Consider the following 25,054-nt stretch of genomic DNA (forward strand, 5'->3'; position numbering starts at 1 on the left):
TCAGTTTTTTCGATGCTGCATGTACTGCTACTGTATGTGGTGCTGCCCCCCGTGGTGAACAAAAAGCAAGCACAGACAGCACTGTAGTACAGTAGATAAAACATGAAGAATGTTCCATGTTTTTCCTGAAATGTACATTTGAAAGTTAGCAATGTCACCTCTGGCTTTGTCTAATTCATGATGGAAAATGAGTATCTCCATTAAACAAAGAATAGACAAAGTCGCTGTCTTCGGGTGTGCAGTGAATCACGTAATTTGTGATCAATTTGACCTGGAAGCGATAAGCAGCTAATGTTTTCACAGCGATGTAGAAAAGGTCAACGCAAAATGCAATTGAAAAGTTGATTCAGGACAGGACAGATGAAATTCATGGAAATGGATGATACGGGGATGAGTTTGGATGATTTTCAGCGATGGACAGCGGTGAATTTAAAAGCATTTTTGAAGAAACAAGGAAAAGAAAAGAGTTGGTGCCAGGAGCGTTCAAGAAATGAACATGGCAATCTTGCCAGACTCCAAACAAGCTGTCCAACAAAACCAGGCAGATTATGAATCACTACTTAGGACCAAGGACGGATAAATGATTCATAACCTCATGAAGATTAACAAAGAAAAGTGGGCGGGGGAGAAGGATGGAGTGTGCCGGTAAACTTCTAATCTACAATATATTCTTAATTTATTTGACTGAAGCTATGTTTGTTATAAAATCTTGCTAAAGCAGTTGTTACGATATGTGTAAACATGGACGTTCACGTTTCCCGTAAACAGCGGTATCACAGCTCATTCAAATGTCGTATATCCATCAAACAACAATAGCAACTTCAAGAAAACAGTTCTAATAACCTTCTATAACATATTACCAGCTCATTTCACAGAACAATACATGAAATCTGTAAAAATAAACAAACAAACAACAATGATATAACAGATGTTTTCGATCCTTGTCACAAACATAAACAAATGTCAGCATCTGTTTTTTTCCAGAAACAGCAATCTCTGTGTGCTAGCGGGACCTTTAGCCACACTGCGCATGCTCCTGATGAGATAGCGACTTCATCTATTGTATCAGATAGCAACATATCACACGATCGAATAGCACTGAATTGTTTCATAAATGCATCGTTCCTGAATTGCATTGTAGCCCGTAAATCGAGATGAATATTGTATCATAAGCGAGAGATACACACACCTTCCAAGAATGTATGACACAAGATTTGCAACACAACGTTAAAAAAAAAGAAAGAAAAAAAAAAAAAAAGAGTACAGCTCAGTTGATACAGTAGAATTTCCACTGAAAGGTTGTAGGTTCACAGTCACTAAGAAGTGCTGTTGGTGAAAGTACCTTTGAACATGCCAACACCTAAACTACTCAACCCTGGGGCACAGTTGATAAAAGACATGGGTGCAAGCAACTGAAATTTTTATTTTTTTTACTGAACATGTTCTGTAACTGGATGGCCAAGCGCCGAAAGTGTGAGGTCCCCAAAGGGTGTCCGAGGGCATGCTCCCCTGGGAAATTTAGAAAAAAAATGGTGCAATTTGGTGCATTTGGAGAACACTTTGGTCAGTTTTTCTTGGTTTAAAACACAGTGCTATTTGACTCTCACACTGGAACAGAATATGGCTCAAGTCCTGATTTCATTACAATTTATTTACTATCTTTTATGTATTGTCTGTAATGTTTCCACAAATGGACTGACTGTCTACATGAACTGACTTTAATTCTGCTTTAATTGTTTTCATTCTACATTTATGAAAATCTTAGTGTGTCTCATAAAAACAAATCAATAATTACACCCTTTCTGCTTTAACTAAATAATACACTTAAAGACATGATAACTATTGCCAATGAAAAGCCTATTGCCACTTGTAATTTAAAACTGATGCACTGATTTCAGACTGTCTGATCACACAAATGTATTTTAGATTTTTCAGTTATATTGATAACACTTATAAGCATGCACAAAGCTGAGCCTCAAGCAAACTGTTTTGTTTTTAACATGCTGTGTTCATGATTAAGGGCCCCCTTCACACATTTGATTTGCACATAAAGTGTGCATGAAGCAGGAATCATATGCAAAATGTGGAGAATCGTAGGTGCTTCTAACGTCTCATACAACTGTTGCTACAACTATTTGCACACACCAGTGACTGAAAGATAGAGTGTGCACTGTGCGAGCCCATCGAACCCTCTCGCGGCAGGTGTTGGCCAAATTCCAAGTGACACATATGAACATCTAACACCGCTGGCAAGGCACTTAGAAAATGTGTGAGCTTTTGCACTATTAACACAATCATCCTCTGATCTCTGGGCTTCGTGTAGCCCTTTCGTTTTGTCATGATTTGTATCACCTGGATGTAAACACGATAAAAGAAAGAGCTGAAGTTGCTCATGTGAAATTTTGCCGCAAAAATGAGTTTGCACAATCAGATCCCCACCAAGTCTCACTCTAAAACATTGCGAGAAGACGCCACTCAGGAGCGAGCACAGCACCGTTGCCTTGGGAGAATCCTGTGATTTTATATGACGGAATAAATGGAACATGGACACATTTTGGCAGAAATCCGTATACATACAGAGGTTTTGCACCTATGGGATCAAGACGAAGAATGCGCATATGACAAGAACAACTGCACATACCTGGGTGTTTGTTTCAGTGTGTGTCATTAAATACAATGCCCCTAAAAACCACCACAGTACAAGTTTGCTACGATATGCCTTCAGACAGGTAGGAATAGAAATACTCAGGAACATTCCTTGCAAAGGACAGGATATAGAGGAACAACTGTAAAGAGTGAATGAAGCTGCAGCAAGTCATCTTTAACTACAACAGCAGGAGAAAGAACACAAAGTTGATGACCGTAAGAATCCCATATGCTTGGCACCTGTGAAGCACTGATAAAGACAAGGCATTAAGTTTAAATCCATCTTGCTTGTGCTCAGAACCACACAGTTTAACGACTGCTCTATTTTTAACCACACCTCAAGTCACTTCAATAGACAAGAAGAGTACACAGCAAACCAATTTTGGTTATTAAAAGGTGTCTGGTGAAAGGACGTGTGTTACGTAATATTTTAAGACTGTATTGATTTGGAGCTCCTGACAGGTTCTGATGTTAGCTGTGGAAATGCTTCAAGTAGCTAATGAGCAGCTATTAGGCCCATTGATTTGCAAGTCAATATTTGCATACCTAATGCTCTGCAGCTTTAGACCTTGAAAAATTAAATCTCAGTAAGATAGACTGGAGGTGTGTGTGTGTATATATATATATATATATATATATAGCAGATGAACACACTGATATTTGAGAAGTGAAATGAAGTTTCTAGTATTTATAGAAAGTGTGCAATAATTATTGAAACAAAATTGGGCAGGTGTATACATTTGGGCACCCTTGTCATTTTACTGATTTGAATACATGTAGCACTAATTATTGGAACAGAAAATTGTTTTGGTAAGCTCACTGACCCTTGACCTCCTTACAGAGGTGAATCCAATCATGAGAAAGGGTATTTAAGGTGGCCATTTGCAAATCTTTCCCCTCTTTGCATCTCTTCTAATGAGTGGCAACATGGGAGCCTCTAAACACCTCTCAAATGACCTGAAAACAAAGATTGTTGAACATCATGGTTTAGGAGAAGGATACAAAAAGCTATCTCAGCAATTTCAGCTGTCAGTGTCCACTGTGAGGAACATAGTGAGGAAATGGAAGACCACAGGCACAGTACGAGTTAAGACCAGAAGTGGCAGGCCAAGAAAAATCTCATAAGCTGAAGCGAAGGATGGTGAGAACAGTCATAGTCAACCCACAGACCTGCTCCGAAGACCTACAACATGATCTTGCTGCAGATAGTGTCTGTGTACATTGTTCAACTATACAGCACTCTTTGCACAAGGAGATGCTGTAATGCAGAGGAAGCCTTTTCTGCGTACACACCACAAACAGAGTCGCTTGAGGTATGCTAAAGCACATTTGGACAATCCAGTTTCATTTTGGAATAAGGTGCTGTGGACTGATGAAACTAAAATTGAGTTATTTGGACATAAGAAGGGGTGGGATGCATGACTGAAAAAGAACACAGCATTCCAAGAAAAACACTTGCTACCGACAATAAAATTTGAAGGTGGTTCCATCATGCTGTGAGGCTGTGTGGCCAGTGGAAGTACTGGGAATCTTGTTAAAGCTGAGGGTCACATGGCATTCATGCAGAGGAACAAGTACAATGTTCTGGAACAGCCATCTCAGTCCCCAGACCTGAATATTATTGAAAATCTGTGGTGTGATTTTAAGCGGGCTGTCCATGCTCGGAAACCAACAAACCTGAGATGTTTTGTAAAGAAGAATGGTCCAAAATACCTTCAACCAGAATCCAGGCTCTCATTGGAAGCTATAGGAAGCGTTTAGAGGCTGGTATTTCTGAAAAAGGAGGATCTATACTAAATATTATACCATGGTCAGTGAGAATTCCATGTCTAACTGGCATGCATTATTTTTGTGTATATGCACATGTAATTCGGCGAGTTAAGTCACTGTAATATCAGTCCGCTCTGGTCGTCACCACAGCAATGCGCAAATCAGTTGGCACAGATCAGCTGTGTTTTGACAGGTGAATGACAGAAACGCGATAAAACATGGATTTCCAAGTGAATTTTAGTATTTTTGGCCAAAATAAAACGTTTGAGGAATGGGAAGAGGAGGAGAGCAAACGAGAAGAACAGCAAAAGCAACGGCATAAAAATTTAACATCGGAGGAACTGGACAAGATTGAAGACGGGAAAGAAGAAGAGAACGGATGCCCAGGATGAAAATATCTTGAGACTGGCATAAAATAGTCCCACATACTTACACATTTTTATAAAGTTCTGTTAAATAAATATCTGTGTGTTAGCTCACTGTGTGGGACCATGGTATAAGCGGATTCAACAACTCGAAGCCAGAGAAGTGACTAAAATAGCTACATGTTTAGTACTCCAAGGAGCTCTTTGACTGTAATCTAAATGTATTTCAAGTCATGCAAACATTATGTAACGTGGAGTGAATGTTGTTTTCTCTTGATTCTGAGCACAGAAACATCTACGGCACTTGCAGCATAAAATTAATTTTAGTGTGTGTACATATATAGTTGTATGCAAAAGTTTGGACACCCCTGATAATTTTCATGGTTTTCTTTTATAAATAATTGGTTGTTTGAATCAGCAATTTCAGTTAAATATATCATATTGCAGACAAGCACAGTGATATTTGAGACATGAAATGAAGTTTATAGGATTTACAGAAAGTGTGCAATAATTCTTTAAACAAAATTAGGCAGGTGCATAAAGTTTGGCACCCCAACAGAAAAAATACATCAAGTAAAGATTAAACAATGAGAAGCCGTGCATTATACGGTTTGAATGACGACGCAGAGTTTAAAACACTCTGCGAAGTGCATTTAAACCGTATAATGCATTGATAAATATCATGATACTTGGGTGCTGACTTGAAGTATCTTGATATTACAATACACTGTGATTTCTGTCTGCTTTCTGTCACACTAGAACATGGAAAAAGCTTAATAATACATGCTGAAATTTAGAAAAAAATAAATAACGCAATGCTAAAATACCCTCGGCTGTATGAGCATTAACTAAACCACGTTAATGTCTGCTAAATGTCTTTTAAATCACTTCAGAGGTATTATTGGGTTCTAAAACAGAGTTTTCAGTTTTAGAAGTGTCTATTTCTTGCTCACTTTTACATAATATATGACAAAGAGGATATATGGTGGGGAAAATAAGTATTTGACCCCCTGTCAGTTTTGCAGGCTTTCCCACCTACAAAGAATGGAGAGGTCTGTAATTTTTATCGTCGGTACACTACAACTGTGAGAAACAGAATAAAAAAAAACACAAAAATCCAGAAAATCATATTGTATGATTTTTAAATTATTAATTTGCATTTTATTGCATAAAATAAGTAGTTGACCCCCTACCATCCAGCAAGAATTCTGGCTCTCACAGACCTGTGAGCTGTCTAAGGACACCAGGGACAAAACTGTAGACCTGCACAAGGCTGGGATGGACTACAGGACAACAGGCAAGCAGCTTGGTAGAAGACAACAACTGTTATGATTATTTATTAGAAAGTGGAAGAAACACAAGATGACTGTCAATCTCCCTTGGTCTGGGATTCCATGCAAGATCTCACTTTGTGGGGTAAGGATGATTCTGAGAAAGCTCAGAACTACACAGGAGGACCTGGTCAATGACCTGAAGAGAGCTGGGACCACAGTCACAAAGATTACATTAGTAACACATGATGCTGTCATGGTTTAAAATCCTGCAGGGCAGCAAGGTCCCCCTGCTCAAGCCAGCACATGTCCAGGCCTGTTTGAAGTTCACCAGTGACCATCTGGATGATCCAGAGGAGGCATGGGAGGTGGTCATGTGGTCAGATGAGACCAAAATAGAGCTTTTTGGAATCAACTCCACTTACCATGTTTAGAGGATGAGAACAACCCCAAGAAAACCATCCCAACCGTGAAGCATGGGGGTGGAAACATCATATTCTGGGGGTGCTCTTCTGCAAAGGGGACAGGACGACTGCACCGTATTGAAGGGAGGATGGATGGAGTCATGTATTGTGAGATTTTGGCAAACAACCTCCTTCCCTCAGTAAGAGCATTGAAGATGGGTCATGGCTGGGTCTTCCAGCATGACAATGACCCCAAACACACAGCCACGGCAACTAAGGAGGGGTTAAGTAAGAAGCATTTCAAGGTCCTGGAGTGGCCTGGCCAGTCTCCAGATGTGAACTCAATAGAAAATCTTTGGAGGGAGCTGAAACTCCAAACCTGAAAGATTTGGAGAAGATCTGTATGGAGGAGTGGACCAAAATCCCTGTTGCAGTGTGTGAAACCTTGGTCAAGAACTACAGGAAACGTCTGACCTCTGTAATGGCAGACAAATGTTTCTGTACCAATTATTAAGAACTCTTTTTCTAGGGGGTCAAATACTTATTTTATGCAATAAAATGCAAATTAATTATTTAAAAATCATACAATGCGATTTACTGGATTTTTTGGGGGATTCTGTCTCTCATAGTTGAAGTGTACCTACGATAAAAATTACAGACCTCTCCATTCTTTGTAGGGGGGAAAACCTGCAAAACTGACAGGGGGTCAAATACTTATTTTCCCCACTGTATTTACACACATACAAAACAGAGTTTTGCTACCAACCTGTGATGTCACCACGCTAATGTCTGCTAAATGTTTTGTAAATCCTTCCAGAGGTGTTATCAGGCTACAAACAGCGTTTTCAGTTTTAGAAGTGTTTATTTCTCACTAGCTTTTACATAATATATGAGAAAGGTGTTATTTCTTGGCAAAAAACGAAGCAAAGTTAGCACCTAGCGATAGCAGGAAGCGACGCCACCACACTCATGTGCTAACGTCCATGAGATCATGTCATAAAATTAGGTACAGAATGTGATATTTTAACGTCTTAAAATACCTCTTAAAACAGGTCAAACTTAGCCATCTTCAAACTTGTCCAAGGTGTGTGTTCCAAGAATGTTCGCTGTGAATTTGAAGATTGTGGCAGTAATAGAACTGGACTTACGCTGTACACAGACAGATGGACAGATGCCAGGTCTTCGCAATACCCGATGGCCATATGTTGGCCTTGGGTAACAATGCACACTGCATTTTTAAATTTTTGTCCCCCAGGACAACTTTACCACATATTTGGTAATTACATAACTAAAATGCATTTTGATGAAAGTACTTCCTGTCAGTGTATATAACACAACTGCAGACTTAGCTGTATAAACAGTGACAAAAAAAATAGTTTGTATTAGTGTTGGGCAATGTCTGCTTAATCAATCATATTGCACGTCAGGCAGGTGAACTCTTTTTGCTATCTTGGTTTAATTTGTTTTGTGTTTGGTGTAAAAACTGTTAAGCGCCACCGCCACCTGGCCTGCACAGTGTCCCAATCAGGCCTACAATGTATATCCTAAACTTTTGCACTTTCTGGCTGCCAACCCTTCAAGTACATATTCAATCGTGCTCAATTTGATCTCTGCAGGATTTCTCATAAACCACCATTATTTTATCCCCATGTGTCTGTTTGAAAGGAGCTCATATAATAAACACAGCGCCCTCTGCTGAATGAAAACATTGCTGTATGATTTTCACACCCTCTGTAATCAACTGAATTTGAATTACACTGATTCTCGACTTAAAAATTGATTGGCATAGCACAAAAATAAATATCACAATATCGTGAGTACTAATGTTTCCCTCACTCCTAGTAAAGGACAAGCAGAGGAACAAATCAGAACTATAAATCCGAATATCCTGCAAAGTGATATCACGACATGTTTTCTTCCCTGAGTGTGGATCTGCAGGTAATCCACATGGCAACAAACCCCACCTTGACTGCGCTGCAAGTGATGCGACATGATGCCGACGCTTGTTGTGGCTGGGGTCAACAGGTCACAAAAATGAAGGAAAATTCTGACAAGCTGAGCCAGATGTCCCAAGCGTGTCCCCAGGGAGTGTGTCAATGTCTGTGTGTGTTAGGTGGGAGATGTCCAATGACAGAGCAGGTGGCTAAGCTAGTCTAATGTGTGCTCCCATGAGACCAAGCACATGCACGTGACACGCAGTCAATCATATATTTATCCCATCCCCCATTAAAAAAAAAAAGCCATGCCTCGATAACTCATATAAGAAAAGCCCTGCCATATTCACCTAGTTGTCATAGTGTCAACTGTTCTCTGTGGACACTCCCGTCCTCAAGATTCTTGTAATCATCAGAGGTCTGTCCCACATCACTAATGCTCGCTGCTGTTCCAAAAACTCCTTATACTTGTAAACAGCATTAGGCTAACGCTCCGATATAAGATGCACACAAAGTGGTGTGTAACTTGTAGAAAACACCTTTTTGCCATCACTTTCTTTGGCTAAGCTGTATGTTTATATGACCTTAGGACAAAGGACGTGTAACATATTAATGTGATATCTGTTTGGCCTCAGGAAATGAGCAGTTGGTGACTGTAATACACACACACACACACACACACACACACACACACACACACACACACACACACACACACACACACACACACACACACACACACACACACACACACACACACACACACACCCTCTTCTAGTGTCTCAGAGTGATAGTGATCTCCCACTCTCCAGTCAATAAAGGTCTGAATGATGAATTAAAGACCCAAACAACCTGCTAATGACAGGATGACATGGCAGCCATGCGCCATGCTTGGCTATCTCCTTCCACATCTGCACTCACCCGCTTCTCTCTCGTCAGTCATTCAACCCTGTTGCTCTCGTCTGTCCTCAAAAACTCGTCTCCTCACCTGACCCCGGTTAAACTACTCAGCAGTTCCCTCAATTTAATTTATTTAGTTTATACAGCACCAAATCACAACACAGCTGCCTCAAGGTGCTTCACACAAGAGAGGGCTAAGCTTATCAACCCCAAGAGCAAGCACACACCCTGGAGCAACCACCCTTGCTGTACTGTAAACTCCAAATATCGATCACACAAAAACCGGGGAGAGCTGACATTGCCATTTGGTATGCTTATGTATTTTGGGTCAAGGATGAACGCTGCGAAAACAGAAAGTTGATTGGTCTAATTGGAGAAATTAGCCATTTTAGCTAACCAGTAAACAATGGACATTGTGCTGCAATGCACTATGGGAGTTCGGGTTTAGGGTTTAAAATGTTCTTATTGTGGTTTATGTTATTTTAACAGTGTTGTCAGTGTTATTGATTCATTGCGTTTTTGTAGTTCAATTGGTTTAGTCAGTTTACTTAAGTGCCATTTGTCGTTACCATGTCGTCTGCCACCATCTCTATTTGTGCATGTGTAAAAATTAAAAGCACCTGCTTGCAGCAGAATGTAGAAAAAACAAAAAGCTCTGCATGTCTGTGACTGTGGACAGCTAACAAGTGCTATTTATTATGCTTATGTTTTTTTGGGTCAATGATAATGCCGCCAAAACAGAACGTTGATAGGACTAATTGCTAATTATATTCTGGACTAGCATGTCATTCCAGCAAGGGGCAGTAAATCATCTTTATATTAAAAGTGTGTATGCATGAGTTTATTTAGTAAATTCAATGTAAGTATATAAAATAACTGTAAATACCATTTCCATTGTGGTCCATTAAAAATCAAATGACAAAATAGAAGTAATAATAAAATTGATAATATAATAATTTAATGTATTTAACCTTTATTTAACCAGGTTAGTCCCACTGAGATCAAGATCTCTTTTATAAGGGAGACCTGGAAAATGATAAATTTTCCAATTCACCTAACCTGCATGTCTTTAGATGTGGGAGGAATCCAGTGCGCCCAGAGGGAACCCTCGCAAACACGGGGAGAACATGCAAACACCACACAGAAAGGCCACAGGTGGGAATCAATCCCACCACCTTCTTGCTGTGAGCAACAGTACCAACCACTAAACCACCGTGCTGCCCATTATAATAATAATGATAATAATAGTAATAGTGTGTATTTGATAACAAGAACCTAAACAATTTATAAATACATTAAAACAGTAAATTGACATTAAAATTTACATAATTAACAGGAAATAAAAGGGTTGAGTTCTTCTTCCAAAAATTGTTGTGATCTAAGGTTCTAAAAACCTTCTGGACTCACACGCCATTCCAACTCATGCTGTACTTAAGCTGTACTTAATTTATTACCACCCTTGAAAAATGTCAGTTACCTATTTTATAAACACTACTCAATCTAGAGCCCATGAATCCCCATGGGCAACACGCTAGTTACATAAAATAAAGCATTTGTTCTCCTTTACAGAGTCATTACAAGTCATGTTACTAAGAAATGACGATGCATTTTTTTTTCCCCTTCAAGTGGCTACACACCTCATCCCAGAGAGGTCACATCAGCACTGTCTGTGTCTGTGGACAAGTTAACTCAAAAACAGGTGCATGGATTTCCTTCCAAATTCATTCATCAATTTTCTGCTGCTTGTCTGTGCCGCAGTGGCAGTAAGACCAAGCAGCTCATCCCACACTTCCCTATTCTCAGCCAAGTTCTCCAACACTTTCTGGGGGATCCCAAGGCATTTCCAAGCTAACTGTGAAATATAATCCCCCCAGCAATGCCTGGCTTTTACCTGAAGCCTCCTCTAAGATGTACAGGATGTGCCTTTAAGACCTCCCTCGGCCTGGGGGACCAGGCTACTGGGGGTACCCTCACCACAGAGGAGGAGGATTTTCTTTCACCAAAACATAAAATCTAGGCCTGCATCTCAGATGTACCTTCTGGTAAACTGTATCTGAACTTTCAGGTCTTCTCTTAAAGAAAATCCTCCTCTGTACCACTTCATCATCAAGCTGTATAACTGGTGATATAAAATGCAAAACATGCACTTTGCACAATTTCTCCAATCACAGCCAGAGAAGCCTATAACTTTTTCTGTGTTGTCTGGCTTTCCTCACTCTTCTCCTTGCAGACTCACTCAGTTTTTGAGAACTATCGACTCCACACGATTTACCATAGAGTGCCATACTGTTTGTATTTCTTCATAATTTATGTAAATAAAGTCCAAGACATATGCAGAGACTTGGAAATGTTTATGTATCCATCCCCTGACTTGTCTGAAGAAAACTGGTAATTAAACGGATTATTTACAGGTATTATACCAAAGGGGCCCATTACTTATGCAACCCATCAATCATATTGGCTTTTATATTTTTAATTAATTAATATCTAGTTGTAGAGATTTGGTTTGAGTTTGGTTTGAGTTTAAGGAAGATCATTTTTAGAAATTTTTATACTGAGAAGCCTGACTCCATTAATTTATGCTTTCCCCCTGTTAACCCCCACTCCACCCCCAAAAAAATTATGCATGATGTTTTAATCCCACATTTTGTTTTTACAGACTGTTCAGATTGCTTAAGAAAGATGGAGGCTGTCATTTTCACAATCCAAAGTAATAGTGGTCCGCTGTAAAACTGAGTGACTTTCCAGCTCAAGACAATTTTGGAAGCTTACCTCATCTCAGGGATCAACTGGTCTGGTTCACAATGCTATCAGTAAAATAAGTGCATTTTATTCCAGCTAGATGCATTTAAAGTCACTGACCTTGACTTGCTTGTTGATGCTGGGATCACTGTGGAATCAATGGATGTCATGACTGCAGCATGTGAAACACAGAAGTTAGAGTGTCTGAATTTGGAATTGCCCTGAACCAAGACTAGGATTCAGGCCTTCAGAAGTGTACTTGTATGGATTGAAAGTATTGAACTTGTTGAGAGATGTATTTATCTTGGCAGTGACATTCATGTCTCTGGATCCTCAGCCTTTGAGATTGAGAAATGTCTGGGAAGAACTTATGGAGTCATGAGGTTCCTGGACAAAGATGTTTTGTGATGTTGACACCTTTTGCAGGAGCAAGAAGGTCCAGGTCTTTAGGTCCCTAGTGTTTCTTGTCTTCCTCTACAGTGGTAAAACTTGGATACTAACCTTTCATACTTGGTCTCTCCTGAGGATTCCTGGGTACTCTTGGAATGACTCTATTAAGGAAGCGCATACTTGGGGAGACTCAGATGAAACATACCACATGCATTGTGTGGAAATACTAGCTTCTGCATTCTGACCATGTGGTTTCCTTCTCTGAACTTGTTCTAGCAAGCAGTTTAGGGCCCCAGAAAATTGAAACCACCAAGGAGATCCTGTAGCCCCTGTATCACTTGGCAGAAGCGGATAGATGACCACTTTTGGAAAGTGGGGATGGAGCAGTTGTCTGCAAGGTGGTGGATAATGTGCCGGGCACCATCAGCACTTGCTCTCAGACTTGAGGTGATGGTGGATTAGTGGTTAGCACTGGTGCCTCACAGGAAGAAGGTCATTGGATCGCTTGCCACTCTTTTTGTGTGGAGTTTGCATGTTCTCCCCATGTGTGCGTGGGTTTTCTCCGGGCACTCCGGTTTCCTCCCACAATCAAAACATACTTATTTTGGGTCTGCTCCTTTCTCTGCCCTTAACCAAGGCAGCGGCTCTACTTCTGGAGTTGGTCTCCGTGTGCCTGACTGTGGCTGATCACTGCTCCTAGTGGGTGGATTGTATCTAACTGTAATTAGGAGTGGTTAAATGCAAAAGACAAATTTCACTGTATGTATGTAGGTACAATGACAAAGGCTCTTCTTCTAATTCACTTAGTTGAAATGGAGGTATCAACAACCCAGCAAAAATGATGAAAAAAAAGAAAAGAAATAATCACAAGACTCTTCCTACATTTGTTTTTCTTTCCTCTGAAGTTCCAGTGTAGGTGGTCAAGAAAAGTATAGGAACGGATGCTTTTATGACATGCACATGCAGTACTTTTACAAACACATGCAGTTGAAAACTCTATTTTGACCCTGAAAATGTGTCAGGCTTAACTACTTTACCTAAGGAAGAAATACAATTATGTCTGAACACTGAATTTTAATTTTAATTTGGCAACTGACCAAGATGAATCATTCTTTAGGGATTGAGTGTTTACTCTCACCTTGTTTATGTTGTACCTACAATTATCACTAATATAGTGTTTCATTTCTCATTCAAAGACTCATCAACATTCAGGAAACTATTGTGAGATCAAACAGTGTTTACTCTTTATGTACTGCATATTAGTCAGCCATTTATCTAAAATCTGACCTGAAAGCATGCTGCTAACACAGAAGGCTAACCAAAACCAGGTGGATGGGTGCGTATGTGTGTATACGTGAAGGGAAGGAGAGAGAGCAACAGAAAATGGTATGGGTGTTAGATGATGTCTTGTGCCTGGGCAGCATCAAAGAATCTCATTAAATAGTGAAGCTTTCACAGGCTGAGTGGTGAGATCTTCAAGATCACAGCCACTTTCTCTGTGGACTGGCTAAAAAGGAGGTGTTTGGTGTTCCTAAAATTTAACATTAATTTGTTTCACAAAGAATAAACAGAGGGGTTTTTTTTCTTTTTCCTCAAATATAATGCAGAAGTGCTGAAAACTGCAGAGGAAGGAACTGGTACCTTGAACTAATTTGTTTTATATTTCTAATTTTTCACTAAAATTGGGAAATATAATAGGCCATCAGTTTGAGTGTGAAGAAGCTCTTTATTAAGTATAGTGCTGTTTAGTGTGATTGGAATATAGAGTCTCGCCCTGCCCTTTACCAGAAATAACAAGCCTTTGACTGCATTAACTTGTTAAATTAGGATGTGTGTGTGCATGTGTTTTGCACGTGCTGGAAAAAGTGCAGTGGTCTCCATTTTCCAATCCCAGGATGGTCAGCACCTCTTTTATGAACAACTCCCTAATTAGATAAGCACCACACAACTAATTACTTAACTGGAGCAGAGTCTTCAAATTGGAAATGATGCAATGGGAATCCAGGAAAACGTTTCATGGTTTGCAAATACCAATACGTGAATGTCACCATGTAAACAGTCACAAACACTTTGTAACCCACAGTAGCCTTGTTATGTAGACATCAGCCAATCAACACTGTCCCATGCAGCTTTATCAGATCTATTTTAAGTTGCAGACCTTTGGATTAAAGACATATTTTCACAATGAGGGCATTTACGGATGGTTACAAACTCCTTCAAAGGGTCATTTGAGGCTTAATACCCTTCTTTTTGGCTAGTGTTAGACTAGAGTTTGACTGAAGGTCAGCTGTCATCACAGACTGTATGCATACTGGACAAAACCTTGTAACATCACCACTGAACCACCCGAAAAGCTGGTTTACAGTTCAGATGGGCAGCTCCAAGTGTCACCATTTTGGCAATCCACCATAGTCCTGGCTAACTCATAAATGGGTAAAGAGGTGGACTGTAGGCAAGACTAGCGTGACATGGGCAAGATGATTGAAACCCTTACACACCCTCCATCTCAGACTTACCAAACGAGGTAAAGCTAACAGGGTAATCTTGGTTTGGATGTTTTATTAATGCATATTAGGCTGGGTGGTGGTTTTTCATAATGGGTGGCTTGTGTGTAAAAATTCTGCCCAACATATCGCGCCAGTAACCGTTCATTAACAGCAGTGCTATCATCAAGTTGTCAAGAACTGCTAAGTGCTAACAGTGCTAAAATACAAATTTAATTATACTAAAATTTCACTCAACAGTAATCCTGCAGCACAGACTTCTTACACAGACTGTTACAAATAGCAACACTGCAAACTGTAGTATCTCAGATATTACGGTTTGCAGTGTTCATTGAAACTGACCACACACCTACACTCAACAAAAATATAAATGCAACACTTTTGGTTTTGCTCCCATTTTGTATGAGATGAACTCAAAGATCTAAAACCTTTTCCACATACACAATATCACCATTTCCCTCAAATATTGTTCACAAACCAGTCTAAATCTGTGATAGTGAGCACTTCTCCTTTGCTGAGATAATCCATCCCACCTCACAGGTGTGCCATACCAAGATGCTGATTAGACACCATGATTAGTGCACAGGTGTGCCTTAGACTGTCCACAATAAAAGGCCACTCTGAAAGGTGCAGTTTTGTTTTATTGGGGGGGGGGGGATACCAGTCAGTATCTGGTGTGACCACCATTTGCCTCATGCAGTGCAACACATCTCCTTCGCATAGAGTTGATCAGGTTGTCAATTGTGGCCTGTGGAATGTTGGTCCACTCCTCTTCAATGGCTGTGCGAAGTTGCTGGATATTGGCAGGAACTGGTACACGCTGTCGTATACGCCGGTCCAGAGCATCCCAAACATGCTCAATGGGTGACATGTCCGGTGAGTATGTCGGCCATGCAAGAACTGGGACATTTTCAGCTTCCAAGAATTGTGTACAGATCCTTGCAACATGGGGCCGTGCATTATCCTGCTGCAACATGAGGTGATGTTCTTGGATGTATGGCACAACAATGGGCCTCAGGATCTCGTCACGGTATCTCTGTGCATTCAAAATGCCATCAATAAAATGCACCTGTGTTCTTCGTCCATAACAGATGCCTGCCCATACCATAACCCCACCGCCACCATGGGCCACTCGATCCACAACATTGACATCAGAAAACCGCTCACCCACACGACGCCACACACGCTGTCTGCCATCTGCCCTGAACAGTGTGAACCGGGATTCATCCGTGAAGAGAACACCTCTCCAACGTGCCAAACGCCAGCGAATGTGAGCATTTGCCCACTCAAGTCGGTTACGACGACGAACTGGAGTCAGGTCGAGACCCTGATGAGGACGACGAGCATGCAGATGAGCTTCCCCGAGACGGTTTCTGACAGTTTGTGCAGAAATTCTTTGGTTATGCAAACCGATTGTTTCAGCAGCTGTCCGAGTGGCTGGTCTCAGATGATCTTGGAGGTGAACATGCTGGATGTGGAGGTCCTGGGCTGGTGTAGTTACATGTGGTCTGCGGTTGTGAGGCTGGTTGGATGTACTGCCAAATTCTCTGAAACGCCTTTGGAGACGGCTTATGGTAGAGAAATGAACATTCAATACACGAGCAACAGCTCTGGTTGACATTCCTGCTGTCAGCATGACAAGTGCACGCTCCCTGAAATCTTGCGACATCTGTGGCATTGTGCTGTGTGATAAAACTGCACCTTTCAGAGTGGCCTTTTATTGTGGGCAGTCTAAGGCACACCTGTGCACTAATCATGGTGTCTAATCAGCATCTTGATATGGCACACCTGTGAGGTGGGATGGATTATCTCAGCAAAGGAGAAGTGCTCACTATCACAGATTTAGACTGATTTCTGAACAATATTTGAGGGAAATGGTGATATTGTGTATGTGGAAAAAGTTTTAGATCTTTGAGTTCATCTCATACAAAATGGGAGCAAAACCAAAAGTGTTGCGTTTATATTTTTGTTGAGTGTAATTATTCATTCACTTTATGGCTTGAAATACCTCAAGCTGAACCTCCCAAAATACAGTTATCATGAATGGGCAAACTTTCTACAGAGACCAAAACTGGTTTTTGTAACAGGCTGTAAACATGTTTGTTTCTTCTGTAACGTTTGAGATTTTAACATGGGCTTCTTTGGGAGCCAGCTTCAAGTGGCTACTGATGGAACGGTATAACTTGGTGCTGCCATTTGTTTCACGTTTCTGCCGCTTGGGTATAGTCATGAAGTTAAAATTGCTATGATGGAACTAGGGACTAGGAAACTAGGGAATGCATTACATCTTTACAGGCACAGATGAACAAGTGTCTATGTGTGTAGAAGACTGAAAAGTACAGGGGACGGAGGGTAAGAAACTTCTGTTTGCGTGGTCTTCTGGAGAGTATATTAATAAAGGTCATGGCCATGTGTGCACGTGTTAGTGTGTCTCATCGAACTTCAGTTGTAGACTAATAAACTTGGCACTGTGTGATATATTAACATGCTTTTTTCCTGTTGTAGTCTATCTCACTGGACAGAATAATGTGAAAAAACATGAGTGACGCCATCATTTTCATCTAAAGATGAACAAAAAGTTTAAAATTCTCACTTCAACTAGGTGCCAATTTAAAAAAAAAATCAATATGATGTCATTATGTTACAGTTAAGATCAAATTTTTCATAAGTCCCTAAACTGAGCTGGCCTTTAAAATGGTCTATTACTGCATGTGATATTGGTGATGGAACCATTTTTCCTCAGTAGGTTACAACGGATGTAGAGTGTATGACATGGTGCATATTATTTTACTATTGAAAAGGAAGCATTCAGCTTCATTCTGGACCTCAATCAATTTGATGAGGTCAGGCCAGGTCTTGGAGAATGTGCTGGCTGCACTTGTGCCACACTTTGAAACAGGCTTAGATTGACACAAAATCATTCCAATGATATCTGCTGTTCATCTAAAAATACAAAGTCCCTGAGACATCTAATCACTGCCTTGTGCGCACTAGTTAACGTTCAACTCTCTAAACAATGAGGTAACACAGGAAGCATCAGGACCTTAAAGATTTGGCATATCCAAACACCTCTGTCCAGTGACTTCATAACTCCACTATCAGAAATCTTTCAATTTCAAAATCTGAGGAACCAGAAACATGAATGCCTGCTGAGAAAAGTAAATCCTTCTACAGGTTTGATACTTTCACCATTACACAGATACATTTCAAATGGCTGAATCCGGGAAGTCATTGACAGCCTGGATCTTCATCTTGATCCAGAGCAACCATAAAACCAGACATTTAGACTTCTTGCTCAGTTTCTCAGTTGAAGTAATTAGGGAATCCATTAATTCTGCGAATATCACAGCCTTGTCAGCAAAGTCAAGGTCAGTAAACCTTTCCTCAACAACAAAGGTACCTTAGCTGCTGGACTTCACAAACTTTTTCAACACCAGGTCTGAGAATCCAATAAACAGAAAACGAGCCAGAATGCATCCCTGACAAATGTCAGAATTTACTGGGGAAAAACTCAGAGACTCAACTCTGCAACAGCACTAATAGTACCTATAAACCAGATATGATGTTCAGCAGCTTTTTGGGGAACCCACCAATTTTCAGGATGGCCTGAAAGAAATATGCTACTTGAAGAGTGGATATATTACTTTAAAAGACTGTGCAGGCAGAAAAGCTTTCCAAGATGTAAGTTGCATTGGAGCCCATTGTAGCCCCATGACGGACACTAGATATCTTTAGGTGTTATGTCCTGGTATTATGGTAACTAGATACAATCTACAATACTAAAGAGAAATGTGCCTGACAACATTCTTAAGATTCTGACTGTAATGGCAAAGAAAATCCCAAATATTAATTGTATGAGTATGGAACAGTATCAGTACACTTTAATTATGTGATTTCTTCCAACAGATTCACGTGAGACAAATACAACAAAGAAAATGGATTGCCTTCTTCAGTATCTTCATGGTCCTTTCAGAAGGATGCCCTGTTTTGTCTGACCTCTGAGTGTGCACGGAAAAAGCAACACAGACGTGTTTCCAAACTGCTCGCCAATGGTTGTAAAAGCAAACCTGGATGACGAACGCAGCCGCCTTTAGTGAGCAATCTGTTTCCCTTGTTTTAGGGAGCTTCAATCTGCTCAGTTTAATCAGCTGGTTTTTCTCCAACTTCCACTTAATGAATTTGAACTTACTTAAATCTCATTTCTGAGCATCTCCCATAGTGATTACAATAGAACAGAGTCTTTATTGTCATTGCACATGTATACATACATACAAAGAAATTTGTCCTCTGCATTTAACCCATCCTGGTGAGGAATTATCCACCCACATTTTAAAGCTACAATTTGTAGGATTAAAGGGTGTTTATTAGCAGAGATGGAATACAGCATTCATAACCATCTGTTCACTGGTGTATAATTACTGACAACAACTTCTTCTTAACTGGCAAAATAATTTGCAACAAAAATTGGGAGAATCTGTCCCAAAAATATATACAGTATTTTTTTTATGTATTCTGGACCATAAAAAAGAAAACTAAATGAAAAGGACGACCAATCTGGAAAATGTATCAGCCGTGGTGACTCAGTGTATGTTTGCTGAACGTACATCAGCTTACAGGCAGCAGGTTAATTGATAAGGGGTGACCTAAAAAACGATTACCAATCACAGAGGGTAAAAGGTGGCTGTCAATCATGTGTCCACTTGACCCGAATGAAGACAGGATCAAATCTTGCATGGCCAATTTCAGTGCAATCTAGTCTATGTAGCAGAGATAGCACGGCTGCTGTGGGGTTAAACATGTCATTCTGCAGATATCTTTATAGAAATGATTGTGTTATAAGGTCCATAGCTGCAAAAATGACAACCACACCAGGAAGAATCAGCATCCCATTACCCGAGGACAACAAAGGGTCATGCGGGGTTGGCAGAATTCAGCATGCACCTCCACTGATATTGCAGAACCGGCACCACTTAGGACAGGAGGTCACCTAATCACCTTGCCGAGCCATCTCCAAGGGAAATAAGGGAAAGCAAGAAGTGAGGAAAGCGGATGGGGAAAAAAAAAAAATCAACTTTAAATTTGCCGTGATGAAAAATCAATAACACGGTAATTGCTTGGCTTATCACAGTGCAATAAAACAAATTGGGAAGAGAAGGAAGGCAAGAGGAGAGCTGGCGGCCGCGATGCGCGGCAGGGTTTTTTGGCTGCAGTGTGCGTCGCTGAGCGTAGCACGAGCAGGGAGAGGAGTTTGGGCTTCATTGGGCCAAGGCAAGGAAAAAAGGTCTCCTCGTGATAATTAATTCTTCTCACACTGATTTTCTGCCAAATTTATTTCCCTGGGGACCATAACCCTAATTCAGTGCTTACAAGCCTTGCATAACTAATCATTGCAACGTGGGGGGAAAACGACAAACCTGAATGAATAGTAAGAAGCACAGCGGAAATAAAGGGATGGCGGGACTAAATCTGCGGCACTATTCACCTCTAAATCAATCATTCAGTAAAGTCAGAATAATCAAAAATAAATGCAAAATTTTCCTCTGTAGGACCTTCCACACACATTTTAAACAAACCCTTACAGTTTAATTGATTGCCAGGGAACTCCTTTTAGCACTATTCATCCTGTACCGTACAGGCACAAAGCATCCTTTAATTCCTGGAATGAACAGAAAGCATGAAGTCAATGAAGTGTCGGTTCAATATTCCTCTGACTGTTCCTGGCATGATTGTGTTGAACATAATAACACAACAAATAAGGCCATTTATCTGAAGTAACGACAGGAGATGAGGCTAACTCCACTAATCAATACCAAATCAATACAAACCAGATTTTCTTACATCAAAATCACTGAGACAGATCTTCCTTCAGCGCAGAGTGCACAAGAGCAATACAGTGCCTCCCTCGGGTCCCAAGGTGGATTATATGGCCAGTGAAAAGAACAGTTTAAAAAAAGTACAACGGCCGATCCTGAGCCAGGATGCTGGGAACTATAATTATAGCTTGGTATAATTCAGACACCCCTCCATAGTGAATCATGTTTTCCTTAATGTGATGAGATCATGGACAGCAGATTACTCATGTTTACTAGTAGCTGAATTTCAACACTTGTCCTTCAAGTGGCGGCACGAGCAGTGCCAATGCTGCACGGTGAGGAAGCGTGGCACGCCACGCCATGGCCCCGGTAATTAAAACATTTAAAGCAGAGCCAGCCCCCCTGTGCTCCCAGGGTGTGATATGGGGGTCACGCGCCTGTAGATTCTAATTTGTGCACCATTTGTATTCATGACAGGCACATGCTAAATATTTAACAGCAGCTCAGCAGGAGTTTTGTATTGTTAGGCTTTCCAGGTCAAATAATTTGATTTTGAGGCAGATTACATTAAGCGTCAGTGTCCAAGGCACCACTCTCACTTGCCTCTCATTTCCTGTCTTTTATTACAACAGAGATAGGCCAGAACTGAAGGGATAAGGCTTTGTATAATACAAGAGCTTATTATCCACGGATTAGTTATTATTTTCAATTAGAAAAAAAGGATCACATCATTTATTACAAACGTTCACGCCCGCATTACACCCAGACACCTTTGCACCATGAGTGTAATGAATGGCTGAGCGGAAATTTTAGCTGTCTGACAAATTGTTTAGCAGAGAGCATGCAATCGAATTGAACATGAGAAATATCATTTCAAACAAATGATGGTGCGGGCGTGTGCATCTGTAATGACATGTCACTTGTACTAAATGTATGTGATTGAGGTTATTTATTTATTTTTGGGTGCATGCATGTTAAACACGTAACACCAGAAACTAAATCCAGACATCCTCTCTGTTTCAGCTATTCCAGGTCGGGCGGTGATTGACAACAGAGCTAGTTAAACGATGATGAGGCGTTAATGGATGCTACTGTAGGTCGAGGAAAAGAGGTAGGAGAGCAAGCTGGAGGGGAGCTGTGGCTGAATATTTAATGGTCATATAATTCCTGAACGCACGCACGCACGCACGCACACGCACACACACACACACAGAGAAAGGTACATGCCCAACCCATGACCTGTCCTACACACCGCGTAATTAGGGAAACAGTCCTTTCCTTTAGCTGCCAAAAGAGCAAATGGTAGGTATATATTCCCCTAATGATATGGGTTAAAGAGCTATTATATGTCTCATTAAAATATATGATCTCCCAATCTGGTGGCGTTTTGACGTAATGGAGACAGCATTTGTGCTAAAATATCGTCTGTGGGCTGTACGGGAGCGTTCAATTCATATCAGTATAATTCAGTATGTCAGACAATGGCTGCACAAATGAAAAGATGATAGCCCATTGCCTCATAACACACACACACACACACACACACACACACACACACACACACACACACACACACACACACACACACACACACACACACACACACACACACACACACACACACACACACACACACACACAAAGTCTTGGCTTTTGCAAGATGAGTGTTAAACGTGTGTGTGTTTAAGGTCTTTTGAAGTGGCGCATCTGTGTGGGAATGAACTGGGGTTATGGAGCATTTGACACCAATTTCCATGCAGACTGCTTGAAGTACTACTGGACAACTGTAAAGAAAAGCAAGAGAAATTAACAAAAGGTCTCAATATAGCCGAGAGGACTTCATGTGATTAGCACAAATAAAATTCGAATCAGTTTGACCCCCCCCGTCTGCTAAATTCTTCAGAAGAGACTATTCAAGTCAGCCCTTTAAGGTTTGCCATACTCTAACCAATTGCGTAAACTGATTAGTAACACATTGAAATAATTGGTCTGGCGGTAAAAATCGACTAATTCACTGGTCTTTGGAATGTTTATGAGTTCAATGGTACGAATATTTCATGAGGTGAAAGCTGGAACATACCATTCAACGAGGGGAAGCCGAGTTGAATGGTATGTTCCAGCTTTGACTGAATTAAATATTCGTTCCATTGAAAGAATATAAAAACATTAATTATTTGTTTTATATAACGGCTAAAATAGATCCTTGTCATCTGATATTTTATTAATTTATAAACAATAGAAAACGGACTTACATTTTGGTGTTCCACTGCTGCTAAAGTACAAAGTGTGACGTGTAGTTCAGTGATGCTGTGCACTGACTTCGAACTTCCATTAAAAAAAAAAACTCTGTTGTTCCTCAGCCCAGACAAAAATCACATCAGCGTGAACAGGTCTTCATGCTTCCAGATGGCTTACAGTGGAATGGATTGTGTGTGTGTGTGTGTGTGTGTGTGTGTGTGTGTGTGTGTGTGCGCGTGTAGCAGCGTCAATTAGCTCAATCCAATCATCGTGTCGTTGTCCCCCGCAGGCACACACAACCGGGTCGGTCGGCTGTGTATGTCCTCAGTGCAGCGAAAAAAAAAAAAAAAAAAAAAAAAAATCACAACAGAAATGAGTCCAGCTTTTCTTTCTCCCTGCTAACAGCCTCCAGACATCAACACCAAGGAATGAATGCACTGTATATCAGGTGCAGAGAAATGTACTACATAGCCAAAATGTCACTGCTAATGTTCCCTAACAATGCAATTGATACTTCTCACCCGGGTGTCCCTAAGTAACCGCTCATTTGACACAAAGTCATTTCAGTGGTACACAAGGAGCTTCCATCTGAAGAGACCTAGTACCAAAGACATCTAGTAGTTGCCTTAGGTCACTGGTGAACATCCAAGACCCTAAAGGCTTGGACCTTCCTTCTGCAAAGGTATTTACATCAGCAAACACCTCTGTGCAGCAAATTCATGACTTCATAAACTCTTTCCAGGCATCTTTTGATCTCAATTCCTGAGGACCCAGAGACATGAATGCCACTGCCAAGATAAAGGATAATTGCTGAGATTTACGAACGTTGGTTGGAAAATACAGTTTCAGGCAGGGGGTTAGCATCATTCATTTCACAGATCCAGTCAGGGAGAAGCAGCTCGCCAATGCAGTTTGACCCAACTCCCTACAAAAAGTCAGTCATTTTTCATCTTATTCATTTGAGAAATAGGGATCTCAGAAAAGGCTAATTGTTATGGTTCCTTCCATGGGTTAAAGACTTGCACTGTCATCCAAATCTACACCTCTCTTCCTCACTGTCCTAATTCCCTGTTACTTATTGTAGTTCATACAAGCACCTTGAACTCATATTTTTCACTCCTGTGGTTTATGTTTTCTGTTCTCTGAGTAGATCTCGTACTTGTGGCAATAACACGTCAACCAAACCAGTTCCAACGAGACTGACTGACATTTGGACCATCAGGCAGTATTTGACTACATAGTAGGTTTGTCCACATATTAAGAATAGTCCTTGAATTTATAATTATTTTAGTTGCGTAATTAATTTTGGCCTCAGAAACCGGAGGGTCTGTGAGTAAAAAATAGGCGTAATTCCTTAATGCAATATTTTTGTTAAAGACCAACACTGAATTAAAGCTTAAAGTTGTAACTGCTTCTTGACTGCATCATTTGAACTCCACTGTGGTGGTGGTGGTGGTATATACAAGCAAAATTCCAAAACTAGTCACTGTCCAAATACCTAGGCAGTGCTTCAATTGTTAGTTTGGGCCTTTGGCATTTTTATGCAACTTATTTTTTTTGTTCTGAAAAGGCATCAGAAACTATCGACAGACACATAAGGCTTGTTTCCACCACAGGAACATGAGATCCATTTTAGTGGGTCCAACATCTTTGGTCATGTGTCCACTGCAGTGACCACTCCTGAAAGGTGATTTTTCTAAGCCTTTTCGGAAGTGGGAAAAAATATTACTGCTCCAAGGCAGGTACTTCTATGTGGCCCTGAAATGCTGTTGGGTGGGGCTCAATGCAGATTGGACAAACTTGCATAGGAGATGAGAATAAACAAAAAGCGGCATTTCTAAGAGGGAGTATCAGAAAAATCAATGAGTGGATAGCAGAGGTGATAAATGGACTGAAGAGGAGGTACACAAAATGGACAAAGTCCAGCGAAGATTCAAGTCCTCGAAGAGGAATAAGAAAATCTACGTCACGTTGGTTTTGTGTTTAATCCACTGGATACCAGTGGATTAAACACAAAACAGAGACTGTTGCGCACCTGCAATGTGGGGATCAGTTTTTTGTTCAACCTTAGACGTTG

General features: G+C 40.6%; 1 protein-coding gene and 1 long non-coding RNA gene across 3 annotated transcripts in view; one reads left to right on the top strand and one right to left on the bottom strand.

Moving 5' to 3' along the window:
• Window positions 1-25,054, bottom strand: part of rsrc1 (arginine/serine-rich coiled-coil 1) — a 324,374-nt gene that overhangs the window by 23,024 nt on the left and 276,296 nt on the right. The gene's annotated exons all lie outside the window — the stretch shown is intronic.
• On the top strand, window positions 270-21,056 carry LOC117509592. The gene is made up of 3 exons (XR_004560444.1): window positions 270-466; window positions 8,542-8,546; window positions 21,045-21,056. It is a non-coding gene; the product is annotated as an uncharacterized LOC117509592 (long non-coding RNA).

The sequence above is a fragment of the Thalassophryne amazonica genome, chromosome 4 (assembly GCF_902500255.1).
Source record: "Thalassophryne amazonica chromosome 4, fThaAma1.1, whole genome shotgun sequence".
Classification (NCBI taxonomy): domain Eukaryota; kingdom Metazoa; phylum Chordata; class Actinopteri; order Batrachoidiformes; family Batrachoididae; genus Thalassophryne; species Thalassophryne amazonica.